Genomic DNA, 13,637 nt, shown 5'->3' on the forward strand with positions numbered 1-13,637 from the left:
AATATAGTGGGTGCTAATGGGGTAACTCAGATACTGTGGTTGCCAATGTAATCTTGAATCCCCTGACTCATGTAGCAGAGTGCCAGTTGTTACACTCACTGCGGATGGCATATGATCATCCAAACATTTGCAGATCTTACCACTCAGTATATAGCTCCAGTGTCATAAATGCATGGCATGTTACCAAGGGTTAAAAAAACAAACAAACCTATATATTAATGCAGTAGTGGTGCAACTTTATGTTTTCTTTTCTGATTGCATAGTGGTACGGCTTTTTGCAGAAGCATTACCACCAAATATAAAGGGGTTTATTTAAAGGGGTTGTCCCGAGGCAGCAAGTGGGTCTATACACTTCTGCATGGCCATAATAATGCACTTTGTAATGTACATTGTGCATTAATTATGAGCCATACAGAAGTTATAAAAAGTTTTATACTTACCTGCTCCGTTGCTGGCGTCCTCGTCTCCATGGTGCCGACTAATTTTCGCCCTCCGATGGCCAAATTAGCCGCGCTTGCGCAGTCCGGGTCTTCTCCTCTTCTCTATGGGGCTCCGTGTAGCTCTGTGTAGCTCCGCCCCGTCACGTGCCGATTCCAGCCAATCAGGAGGCTGGAATCGGCAATGGACCGCACAGAAGCCCTGCGGTCCATGAAGACAGAGGATCCCGGCGGCCATCTTCAGCAGGTGAGTATGAAGACGCCGGACCGCCGGGATTCAGGTAAGCGCTGTGGGGGTTGTTTTTTTAACCCCTGCAGCGGGGTTGTCTCGCGCCGAACGGGGGGGGGGTTTAAAAAAAAAAAAAAACCCGTTTCGGCGTGGGACAACCCCTTTAATCTTAAAGGAATATGTCATTGGAATCCAATGCAGCAGATGGTAGCGTATATCAGCCGGCCGTGAAAACGCCAGCCAATATATACGCTCGTGTGAATAAGCCCTTAGTTTGTAGCTATTATTTAAAAGCGGTGTAACAAAGTGAATCCCACGCCCGATAACCTCCTTACTGGCTCTGTGTATTGCACATGTAAACAGCACACTTGGACACGCTGTACACTTTCTTATTTATTTACTTATTCGCCATATGAAAATCATTTTCTTCATGTGATTAATGGTATAGAAAAACTGTCCAAGAACTGACTTCTTCGACAGCTCTGATTCAGGCAGTAAAAATGGCAATTCACGGTGAGTCACGTTTCCAGATGGAAATGAGCACACTTCCTCAGAACGCTCTTGTACCTTATATTCCATTTTATCAGGAAAGGGCTAAATAGTGTTCACATTTTTCTGTGGCCGGAAGGGAGATGCATCCTTTTTAGGGAGGAAAGAACTACAATGAGTCAAGGATGACATTAAAATTAGTACCAGACATCTAAATATTTTTATTACTTATTTTGACATTTTCTCTGTATACAATGTTGTTAAATACACACAGTATGTATACAATACACACATATATATATATATATATATATATATATATATACATACAGACATACATTTAAAAGTTTCTCAATACACTATATGGTACATTAAATAATGCCACTATAATTCGGCCAGGAAAAAAAAAACACGGAAAAATAAAACATTTGTGAATTTTGGAGGGCAAGGATGAAAAAACAACAAGGAAAAAACTATAAAACTGACTGCGGCTCTAAGGGATTAAAGTGAATCTGTGATTTGTGCTGCCCTGTCTGAGAGCAGGATGTAATAGAAGGAGAGAACTATTACTATATACTGTATAAAAGGCTTATGTGATTCAGAGCAGAATATCTGAGTTAGGCATCATGCCCTGAGCCATGACGGACTCAGCCAGTAGAGTATCGCAGCGGAGTCCGTCACGGCACCCCCCAAAGACCCCATACTCACCTCTCCGAATCCACTGTACGCGTCTCGCCTGCCGAGCCGGTGCAGTACATCACGTGACACGCCAGCAGTGCAGGATGACATGGCTGGCGGTGGACGGGGACGTGTATTCATGTGATACTTCCGCTGTGCTATAGCAGAAGTATAGCGTGACAGCCGACTTCCATTGACGATAATGGAATCCAGCCATGCGTATTCCCGTGGCAATTAGAGCATGCCGTGGTTTCTTTCATGCTGAGGGATTCCATAGCGTGAACATTGAGCTATTAGGAACCCAATAGCTGTCGGCATAACGCCACGGGCTAAGGGCTAATGCCCACGGATGGATTTCTGTAGTGTTTCACCAGGCAGAAATCCATGGTGTTATTCTGCAGCTACTGGGTTCTATTGAAGCTAACAGCTTTTTGCCTTGCAATGTTCACGCTGTGGAATTCCACAGTAGAATTCCGCAGCGTGAATATTGCAAGGCAAAAAGCTGTTAGCTTCAAAAAAAATCGTAGCATGTTCTATTTGCCGCGGAAAAACGCGCGTTTGGCTTCCATTGTAGTCAATCGCAGCCGTCCATCAAGCAATACTTTTGCTGTGACCATAGCGGAAGTATTGCGTGATTATGCATCACTGCCCACCGCCGGCACGTCATGCGCTGTATTGCACATGCGCGGCAGTTCATCGGATAGGACTCTTGCGGCGGATCAGGAGAGGTCACCATGGGGTCTTTGTGGGGTGCTGTGTCGGACTCCACTGCGATATTCCGCTGGCGGAGTCCAACACGGCCGTGGGCAGGAGGCTAAAAGGCTTCTTCACGCAGAGAATAGAATCCATTGGTTTCAATAGGTTCATTGCCATTAGCATGTTTTGCATATATGGAAAAAGTAGGACCTGCTGTATGTTTCAGCATTTTGTGCAGCAAAGACCCCATAGAAGTCTATGGGAGATGCGCAAATCGTTCAGCCTCTCTCATTGGCTTATCCAGCAACTGAATGATTCTCATTTGAATGAGCCGAGGATGTATCTGTCTGTACAAACATGCTGCGAGTGAGCTAGCGGTGAGGTCACTCACTCATTCAAACAAGAATCGCTCATCTAAAATGACCCAAAAAAGTAGAGTAAATCCTAATAGGACTCCTGGGATGGACAATGAGGGTCATAGTCACCCATCATTCAGGTTTATTGACAACCTTCTCTGTACACACACCGATACAGGGAATGTTGTTGGCCTGCGGGGAGGGGTTATCAGGACTCTTGGGGCAGTTGAGTGGCCAATAAACTATCGTCCAATCCCGCTGAAATCAGAGGGTTCAACTGGGTTTCATCTACCATAGTGCGTCCAGCACCTCTTCACACTGAGTCTATAGCTACTAACACCTTGGTAGACTGAGTTATTTGCTTTGCTCTTGGTGTCGGAACATATACATACATTAGTAATATTTCTTTTAGTAGGTAAACGGAGCACACTGCTACACTTCATGTCCCAACATGACCCAAAAAATGTATTCTTCCTTTGCCAAATGCTACTAAAATCCTTTATCAGCAGCATGAAACTAGACCCTGAAAAAGCAGTCGTCTGCGGGGGAAAGACAGTAATATTGACTTATGAGATTCATTAGTGTCTTTATCTTAAATTATGTGTTAATCTAAGTATGCAAGTTTTATTTATCACATCCTCATCCCTAATTATGTCCGTCCCTCCCATGATATGAAGCAGGAACATCAGCATTATATGGCCACCAGAAAAGCCAAAGTTCACATCCTGATTCCTGGCCCCAAGTTACCACCCTGCTCTTGCCCATATACTCTATAGTCTCTGACCCTTCTGCTTTAAGTGGGTTTGTAAGCCAATATTTTAAGTGAGATATATCTCTTTGCCAAAGCAAAACGCAGAATAGAACCCATCAATTTCCCTATTTCTACGTGGACATTTCTCACGTACTCAAAAAAACTAGAACATGCTCTATTTTCCTGCATATTTGCGCACCAAAGAAGGGGATGCACCGATACAAACGCAAAAGTGCCCTGTTCACTGCGCCAATACTTTGGGCTGAAATATGCATATTTGCACATATGCTCATCTGAAGGAGCCCTTAGCTCTAATATTGTTACTTGCAAAAGATGTGAGATGTGAAGCGCTCATACAGACTATACACGTGTATGACCACAGGTGTGTGTGTATTTGGGCTCCTTCACATGGACATATTTGCGCACACAAAAATTGCATGTGTAATATGCAGAGAATAGAACTGATTGATATCAATGGGTTCATGCTCATTTTCCATATTTTGCGTACGAATTTCTTGCACATGCAAAAAAAATGGAACATGCTCTACTTTGCGCTCCAAAGGTCCCCGTAGAAGGCCATGGGTGCTGTGCAAATACGCAAGGGGATGTGTGAAAAACAGCGCAAGACTGCGGGAAATAGAAAAATAACACATAGCCTTTTGAATCACAGCGGGAAGTTATCTGGTGCCCATGTGAACATGCCCTGCGAGTGCAAAAAGTACAGTAAACCAATGCTCGCTCGAGCAATTGCCTTTAGCGAGTATACTCGCTCATCTCTAATAGGTATATAATTTTCCATCGCACTATGTGTTACGGTATACTACGCTTGATACGTCAGCCCAGGGACCCTAGATCTCACCCACAACCCCTGTCTCTGCCTGATTGCCTCCACTCCTGGCTAACCCCAGGCGGGCAACTGGGCGGCGGTCCCTACTCTCACTAGGGACTGAAAAGGGACGCTGGCGTACCTGGATGGAAAGGGTAGAATACCAACAGAAAAGGCAGATGTAAATAACCAACACGAACAATACTAAGCAGAACTGAGGCAGATGGAAAAACCTGTCGGACAATAGCAAAATATAGCAGACAAGACGACAGAGCGGCGGAGAGAGGGAGACAGCACTTTACGTGCAGCCACCCAGGAATGAATAAAAGGTTGACCGGACCAAGTGAAATTCCGGAAGCCAATCTGACAAGGCACCAACAACTTAGGGAGTACCTGTGATCCTAGGCGATCCTCCCAAAGATTGCCTAGCATCTGAAGTTTTCCGCCGGTTCAGACTGATGTTGTAGACGCTTCTGAGGACAGGTTGCTACACCATGTCCGGCTTTCCCACAATAGAGGCAGAGGCGATGAGTCATCCGGACCCGTCGCCATTCCTCGGGACTTAGCTGATCTACTTCCATAGGCTCGGCACCAGAAGTTGGCATAGGAGAAGGGGGAGCGGGTCTGCCGGATTCCCTAGCCTTACGGGCCTGACGTTCCTCTTTTCTAGATCTTAGCCTCCTGTCAGCTTTGACCGCTAATTCCATTGTATCATTGAGTGTCACGGGAGAAATGAGTAGATCCTTAACAGCGTCAGAAAGACCCAACAAGAACACGTCTTTAAGGGCACTATCATTCCAAGAGGTTTCACTTGCATACAGTCTAAATTTAGAGCACTAGTCCTCTACCCACTGCTGCCCCTGACGTAGAGACATGAGATGAGATACCGCCAACCCCGCACGGTCCGGCTCATCAAAAATACGTCCAAGTTCCAGAAAAAACAAATCAACTGACTGCAGGCAAGCTGAACTCTCGGGCAAGGAGTAGTCACTGAAGCGGAAAGGCCCCAGGATGGCACCCGCGCCCCAGGCAGCCAGACAACAAGCCGGGGGGGACACGCCCCGACCGCGGGATCCCGCGCACCGTTGCCCAGAGAGGACCAGCAACCGCCGCATGGTACCACTATGCAACGCTAATCAATAATCCTAAATCTCTAAAACTAATACAACACATTTCACACAAGCGCCGTTTTGACACAAAGTAGGCAGATCAAAAAATCGCATTTAAAAGAACCTATGGTTTCCTATGGGTTCTTTCAGATGAACGATTTTTTGACGCACCGAGAAAAAACAATTTTTAGAAACCGAGATTGCTCTCCATCAAAAGATAGGACTTGTCCTATCTTTTGTCAGCACAATGCTGGCAGCGTCATAGTCTCCTATGGGAGTCTATGCAAACCGTCCGGCAAAGGGAGGGGGAGAGTTTAACATCCCCGCAGAGATGAAGAGAGTCCATGCGGAAATGATGGGAGTCCCTGCAGGTATGCCTTTCATTGTCCTGGTGGCCGAGGGGTTTCAGGACTGCAATGTCAGTGCACTGCAAGACGTCGCAGCCAGCCGTGTAAGTCCTGCGGAGAATAGCCATGACCCAGTCATGGCTATTCTTTGTTCACATGATTTAGCGCTCCGATAGCCACAATTTTTTTTTTTTTTTAAAGGAATTTTATTTAGCCAGGAACAAACAAGCATATAAATACAAATAATTGGCACCACAGGTGTCAGGTTCAGCAGGTAATCCATTGCATGAAAACAGGGTAGAGGCGATCTTCGCCTGCGCACACAGAGATATTTCTTCTTAGTATGCTATTTCTGGCTAGTACTTTTTTATTTCTTTTATCCCCCCCCCCTTTTAAACTCTAACTTTATTGATTATTACTGAACAACAGTTTAACCTTTGGATAGACCAATTGTAATCAATCAGAAAAAAACAAACAAACAAAGACTTAAACTTAGATCCCCCCAACCCCCTGGCGCGACTCTCTTAAAGAAGAAAAGAGAAAATAAGATTTATTTTTGTGTGTGGGAATAGCGGAGAAAAAAAGAAATAGTTTCCTGAGCACTGGGTTTTAACGTAAATTGAGCAGGTGTCTCTCTTTTTGTCCTTCTCTCTCTCTCACTCCCCCCCTACCACCTGGTCTGACTCTCCCGACGCCGTCGCTGAGCAACTCACCCAGCCACCCCAGATCTTGTCGAATTTTTCAGGGCACCCCCTGGCCATATACGTCAGCTTGTACATTGGGATTTCGGCGTTAACGACCCTGACCCATGCGCTCCTAGTCGGCTTCCCGGGGTGTTTCCAATTAAGTAGAATCACTTTTTTTGCATAGTAGAGAAGCAGCTTGTACAGTGTACGTGTTGCCGCGGACACCGGCAGGTCTCCCACGAGCCCAAAAAGGCACGTTCCAGGATGCATGATCCTTGGTGCCCCTAGGTGAGTTTCCATAAAGACAAGCACCTCTCGCCAGTATTCCTGTAGGACCGCGCACTCCCAAAACATATGCATAACCGTCCCATCCGCCACCATACATCGTGGGCACGCTGCAGTAGGGAGTAGGCCCATTGTGCACAACCTGGAGGGGGTGTAGTATATGCGGTGTAGAAACTTGACTTGGATGAGCTTGTCTCTAGCGCTAACCAGGGGGGGACCAGATCCATCCAATATATCCTCATCCTCCCCTGAAGTCAGATCAGGAATGTCCACCTCCCATCTCTGTACGGCCCTCTCGCCCAGTGGGGCCAGGTGTCGCGCTGTATGAGCATAGAAACTCGACAGCGGCCTGACAAGGCTGCACATCTGCGCCAGGCCCTCCAGTCGCGTCATGGATAGTGGGACAGACGAGCCCCCAAACTGAGCCTTGGCCGCATCTCGCAATTGGTAATATCTAAAGTAAGAATTTTCGGGCAGACCGTGGGCAACCCGCAACTGCATAAAGGTGCAAAGCTTGCCCTCGCTGACTATGTCAGAGAGGACGTTGACGCCCCGGCGTCTCCAGAAGGCAGACTCCGGGAAACGCTGGAAGTGTGGCAATTTGGGGTTATTCCAGAGGGGAGTGTGTGGGGATCGCGCTGCTAGCCACAATTTTTTAGCGTGGCTATCGGAGAGCTAAAATGATGTTCGCGTGAAAGAGGCTTTATAGACACTGCTGTATTCTGATGAATTAATGGAGGCCAGGTCTTATTCCCACTGCCGTAGGCGCAACTGTGCTCGCCAGCAAAGAGCGTACCTGCGCCTGAACGAGGGGGATCCCCTCACACGATTTTCAAACTCCACGCCAGAGTACTGGAGTTTAAAAAAAGAGGCGGGCAGATAGGTGCTGCCTGATCTTCCCTGCACGCAGTATTCACTACAGGAAGGTAGGACAGGTTCTATCTTTTCTCGCTCGTACAGTTAACATCCGAGAATCCCAATAGTGAAAACGAAACCACCGAATTCATTGAGATCAGTGGCTTCTTTTTGTCCCGTTATGTGGCTGTGATTACCCTTGCTCCATAAGGACATACAACCAAGCTTGTCTAAATCCGCCCTCAGGGTGATGTCCATCTGAAGGCAATGAAATGCAGATTTTTTTTGTGGACTTAATTGAAAACAATCGTTTATGGTGACAGTCAGTGGGTGAAAGTGCCTTTTCTGACTGACCAAAATCTTTTCCATCTGTACGAAATGTATTAGACGTTCTTTTCTAATTCTTTGTACTGATTTGATTAATTTACCCTTTTCCCTGCTACTGTCTTAAGATATGACTGTTTTATACAATTCTACTAATAAAAAGGATTTGCAAAGAAAGCCATATTTTTCTAGTGCTAATGCCTATTGCTATGACTGGCACACAACGGGTATTGTTAGAGAAAGGCTCAGCATATTTAACACTCAAAATCAGGTATGGACAGGGGGGCAGTGTAACATTTATAAACTGTAGGGCGGCTTCACGCAAGTGCATGCGCAAAAACGTATCTGACTATGAACGAGGTTGAAGACGTACTTTTTGCGCACACAGGGCCAATTTACATGCGTTCATCACTGTGGGGAAACTAATTAAAATCTAACTTTTATTAATATATACTTAAAATAATATATATAGACCCACTGGGACAGACATGCATAAATATAAGGGCTAACATAAATAGGAGTCTAGTAATTGATGTATCTACTCCATATCTATAATGAATCCGAAACCCTTGATTGGGCTGCAGTGCAATATCATGTATTAATGTGTGCTGGTATAGGTTATCAATTAATATGTTCCCCCTGCACTAGAAGAGCACTGTAGACACGGACCTTATAGGTCTGTCTAATACAGGTAAAGGAACTGGAAACAATAAAGATGGAGCTGAAAGTTGTCGTAAGCCAACCCAATCACCATATGTGGTCAATGGTGAAAGATCAGTATATCTTTAGCTTACTGCATAGTACATCTATACGCCTATTCCTGAACGCAGATTATTTTGCCGAATTGAGCGGTTAGATGACAAACAGCTCCGTCCCCTTTGTTCCAATAAATGACTTACAGCAATACAATTACCTGGGCCTGAGACCACATACGTAGATATCTTCGCATATGTAACTCAATGCCCCTGCACTGGTCTATAATAGAGCTGTAGTATGTTGATAGGGCTGTGATGAATTTGGTTGCATGGTCTGAACAGAAACCCACCGATCACCTCGTAAGTGAGTGGGGAACTGTGCGGACACTCTTAAGTTAGTGAAGGTATGACTAGCTGGATGCTCAGCTGTCACTAGCTGACTGATGGCAATGGTAATCAGTCAAAGATTTGTCTATTAGATTTTTAGACTGCCCGACTGTCAACGCGTTTCTGCAGTGGATACGCTCACTGCTTCATCAGAACAGTAATGGCACATAGATCTACTAAGTGATTGATATTTTCGAACACTTAGTATTAACATACAACCATAGGGCATATGTAGTATAGCCCGATACAGAACCGCAGGGCATGAAGGCCCGATATAAACTAACAGGCCTGGAGCAGTGGAGAAAAAAATGCCAGTGGGTGTCCACCCTTAGTCTCTGCGGGAATGAGGGGACTAACAAGAGTTTACAGCGAGACATTTAAAATGTGCTGTTCAGCTTTCGAAGAATTCCCCATAAGGGGAGAGAAAGAATTCCTCTGCAGGTGAACCTCTCTCTCCCTGCAGCTGGGAGAGAGAGATGAAGGAAAGCACCGAGTGGAACTGCCTTCTCTGCAGGGCTTCACTTCATCTCAGCCAGGGTCCTCCTGCAGGGGAGAATAAGGACATCCCACGCTGCTGGGGATTTCCTTATTCTCCCCTGCAGGTGAACTCTGGATAGTGGGGATATCTCTCCAGTCCAGCTGAGATAAAGGGAAGCCCCACAGAGAAGGCAGTTCCCCCAGGGCTTTCCTTCATCTCTCTCCCCTCTCAGAGCTGCAGCGCTTGTTTTCAGGCCTAACTATGTATTGCAATGGTTTGGTGCAACTTGTAATCACCAAGCTCATGGAGTCAGTAAATGGCATAATTGGGAATGGGGTAATTAGTGACCAGGTGCTCATCTTCTCACTCAGTTTCTGAAGGTTAAAATAACCCATATGTGGCAATCAGAAAGCAAGTATAGGAGTCTCTGATTGAATGGGATAACATCTCATTGTCCTTGCCTACTGAAGTGTCTCCCTACCAGGACCTATGAGGCATCTATTGGATGTCTAAATGCAGTGGATACAGTGATTGGACATACATGTATAGTGGGAACTCTGTTCCTGGCATATTAACTGCTTGTAGATCTCAAGTAGACATGGTAGAATAAAGTGGTGCTTATAACAATTTTCTGCTATTGATCATCTATAATAGATGTAGGTTTGCCTCGGGTTTTAGCAGGTCATTTGTTATGTAGAACTGTAGAGTTAATTATAAGTGAAACTGTTTAACCCCCTAAGGACACAGCCCTTTTTTTTCCATTTTCAGTTTTTCCTCCTCACTTTCCAAAAGTCATAACTTTTTTATTTTTTCATTTATATAATGCATTATATATAATGGAATAAAAGTGCAATTTCACCATCTTGGTGGTGTGGCGGGGGGTAATCATTTCTACAGTACGCACATTGCGGCAAGAATGACATGATAACTTTATTCTGAGGGACAGTGGGATTACAATGATGCCAAATTTATATAGTTTTACTTTTGCTGTATGACTTTTAAAAACTAAAATATATTTGGGAAAAAATTAAATTATTTTCTGCCACCTTGTGACTAAGGGCATGTTGTATAAGGAGGTTGCATGCGTTATGGCAGATGATAAAGTGAAATGGGGTGAGTAGTACTCACAATTCGGTGCAACAATTTCATGACGTGTGGAGAACAAGCAACTGCAAGGTATTAGTGTATCTTGACGCCACCAGGAACTCCTGGTGGAGTCAAGATTGACAGGGGGTGACGCCCCCTGTTGAGGATTGGCTGCACAGCGGTCGTGGGCAGCAGGTCCTGGAAGGCTAGTTCGACCGCAAGGAAAATGCAAGAGCTTATGGTGATAGTTATACTTCGGCCTGGGGTTGCAGCCAGGCAGCCGCTGGTGCACATCCCATCCCCAGCGCCGGCACAGAAAAGCAGCCAGCCTTCTGTTATCGCTGTCACAGTTAAATATCGAGCGGCAGCACAGAGTCAAGAGCTGGGTGGGGGAAGCTGTCTCAAAGGTGGCCGCTGCATCGTGGAGCAGCACAGCAGCAAATGGGACACAGCAGCGGGGGAAGAGCGGTGTGAGATACGGCGGCATCCACTGACCAGCCAGCCAGGAGAAAATTGTCAGCTGCTGTACGGGACGGACGGCTAATGCGGTGACAGGACGGAAATGCATGCTCTGTGACAGCTGAGGGCTCATCCGTAGGGGTTTGGCAGGGATGAATCCCTCTGAATTTCTGCAGAAACGCTGTGGTGATTGTCCGTGTGCATAGCTTGGTTGCCACAGCTATGTAGACACTGCTGCTATGATCTTGTACGCTTGGACCAATCGGGAGCTGGGGGTGTGACAGGGGCATTCTCCCTGTCAAACCCCTAGTTCCTGATAGCGTCAAGATACACTAATACCCAATTGCAATACCCTAGATAGGCTACAGTGAGCTACAAAAGGTACTCTGAGATTTTGAGAATTGGACACACTGAAATGCCCAGAAGAGTGTCCCTGGAGATTCTGACTGGTAAGATAAAGCTGGTGAGCCATACTTGGAAGCGATCCTGCAAGCAGTTGCAGACTACCTCCTAGAGAGTCCTTTGGTGATGTACAAAAGATGCCGTGTAAGTGCCTGTGGGACTGAGCCGTATGGAATGTAAGAATTGGTAGTAAAGGTGCATTGTGGCTAGCTGATGCGCAAAAGCGAGTTCTGCTAAGTGGAGAATCACCTGTTAGCCTGTGATAGAAGGAGACTGCACACTGAGGTAAAATGGCACGGGAGTTTGGAAAAGGTGACTGTAGTAAAGACTATGTGTTGCTGCTACTGGCAACTGCTGGTTGGAGCAAAAGTGTTGGAGATGGTGTTTTTGTTACATTATTGCCTCTGATCATAAGTGTAATTATCAAGTTATTGTCTTTGTAAAGAAATTTAACTACAAAGCTATTTGCCTCTGCAAAGACATGTAACCATGAAGCCCATAAGACTGTAACAACCTTCCCCATTGCCTCAATGTGAGTAAGCACTAGGGATGAGCGAGCATACTCGTTCGAGGTTGATGTTCGTTCGAGTATTAGGGTGTTCGAGATGCTCGTTACGCGATGTTCAAGTTACTTTCACCTTCATCTCTGAGAAATTTGCGCGCTTTTCTGGCCAATAGAAAGACAGGGAAGGCGTTACAGCTTCCTCCTGTGACGTTCCAGCCCTATACCACCCCCCTGCAGTGAGTGGCTGGGGAGATCAGATGACACCCGAGTATTTAAATCTGCCCCGCACGCGGCTCGCCACAGATGCATGCTGACATAGATCAGTGACAGTGCTGCTGAGGCCGGAGCTGCTATAGGGAGAGTGTTAGGTGTTATTTTAGTCTTCAAGAACCCCAACAGTCCTTCTTAGGGCCACATCTGACCGTGTGCAGTACTGTTGAGGCTGCTGGGAGCAGTGTTGCACAATTTTTTTTTTGTATATCGGGCGTGCAGAGCATTGCGTCCTCAGTCTGCAGTCATTTTACAGAGTATAGGGGCAGTACTGGTGAGGCAGGGAAAGAGGTATACTGGCTATATAGGCAGTGGGCTTTTTCCCAAAAAGTTCAAAAAAATACTGTATTTGGCCTGCCTGTCACTGCCTTCAGTTTACTGCGTCTCTGCTGGGGGTAGTAGTTGTTGAATTAATACCCAGCCTTGCGCATAATTGTTGGCTGCCTCTGCAGTGCGTTACGTACGCGAAGTCAGGCTCCAACAGGGAACTCGAAATACAGTGTATATCACAGGCAGTGTGGTTGTTCCCAAAAACTTCAAAAAAATACTGTATTTGGCCTGCCTGTCACTGCCTTCAGTTTATTGCGTCTCTGCTGGGGGTAGTAGTTGGTGAATTAATACCCAGCCTTGCGCATAATTGTTTCCTGCCTCTGCAGTGCGTTACGTACGCGAAGTCAGCCTCCAACAGGGAAATCGAAATACAGTGTATATCACAGGCAGTGTGGTTGTTCCCAAAAACTTCAAAAAAAATACAACATTAGGCCTGCCTGTCACTGCCTTCAGTTTACTACGTCTCTGCTGGGGGTAGTAGTTGGTGAATTAATACCCAGCCTTGTACATAATTGTTGCCTGTCTCTGCAGTGCGTTACATACGCGAAGTCAGCCTCCAACCACAGGCCAGTAAGCGGCACATTTAATTACAGGGTTCTGTTTCTGCTAATCTCGTAATACACCATGCTGAGGGGTACGGGTAGGCCTAGAGGACGTGGACGGGGGCGAGGACACGGAGGCCCAAGTCAGGGTGTGGGCACAGGCCGAGCTCCTGGTCCAGGTGTATCGCAGCCGACTGCTGCGGGATTAGGAGAAAGGCAAGTTTCTGGGGTCCCCAGATTCATCTCACAATTAATGGGTCCACGCGGTAGACCATTATTAGAAAATGAGCAGTGTGAGCAGGTCCTGTCGTGGATGGCAGAAAATGCATCCAGCAATCTATCGACCACACAGTCTTCTAGGCCGTCCACAGCTGCAATTCTGAATCCTCTGGCTGCTGCTCCTCCTTCCTCCCAG

This window comes from Eleutherodactylus coqui, chromosome 4 (assembly GCF_035609145.1).
Source record: "Eleutherodactylus coqui strain aEleCoq1 chromosome 4, aEleCoq1.hap1, whole genome shotgun sequence".
In the NCBI taxonomy this organism is placed as follows: domain Eukaryota; kingdom Metazoa; phylum Chordata; class Amphibia; order Anura; family Eleutherodactylidae; genus Eleutherodactylus; species Eleutherodactylus coqui.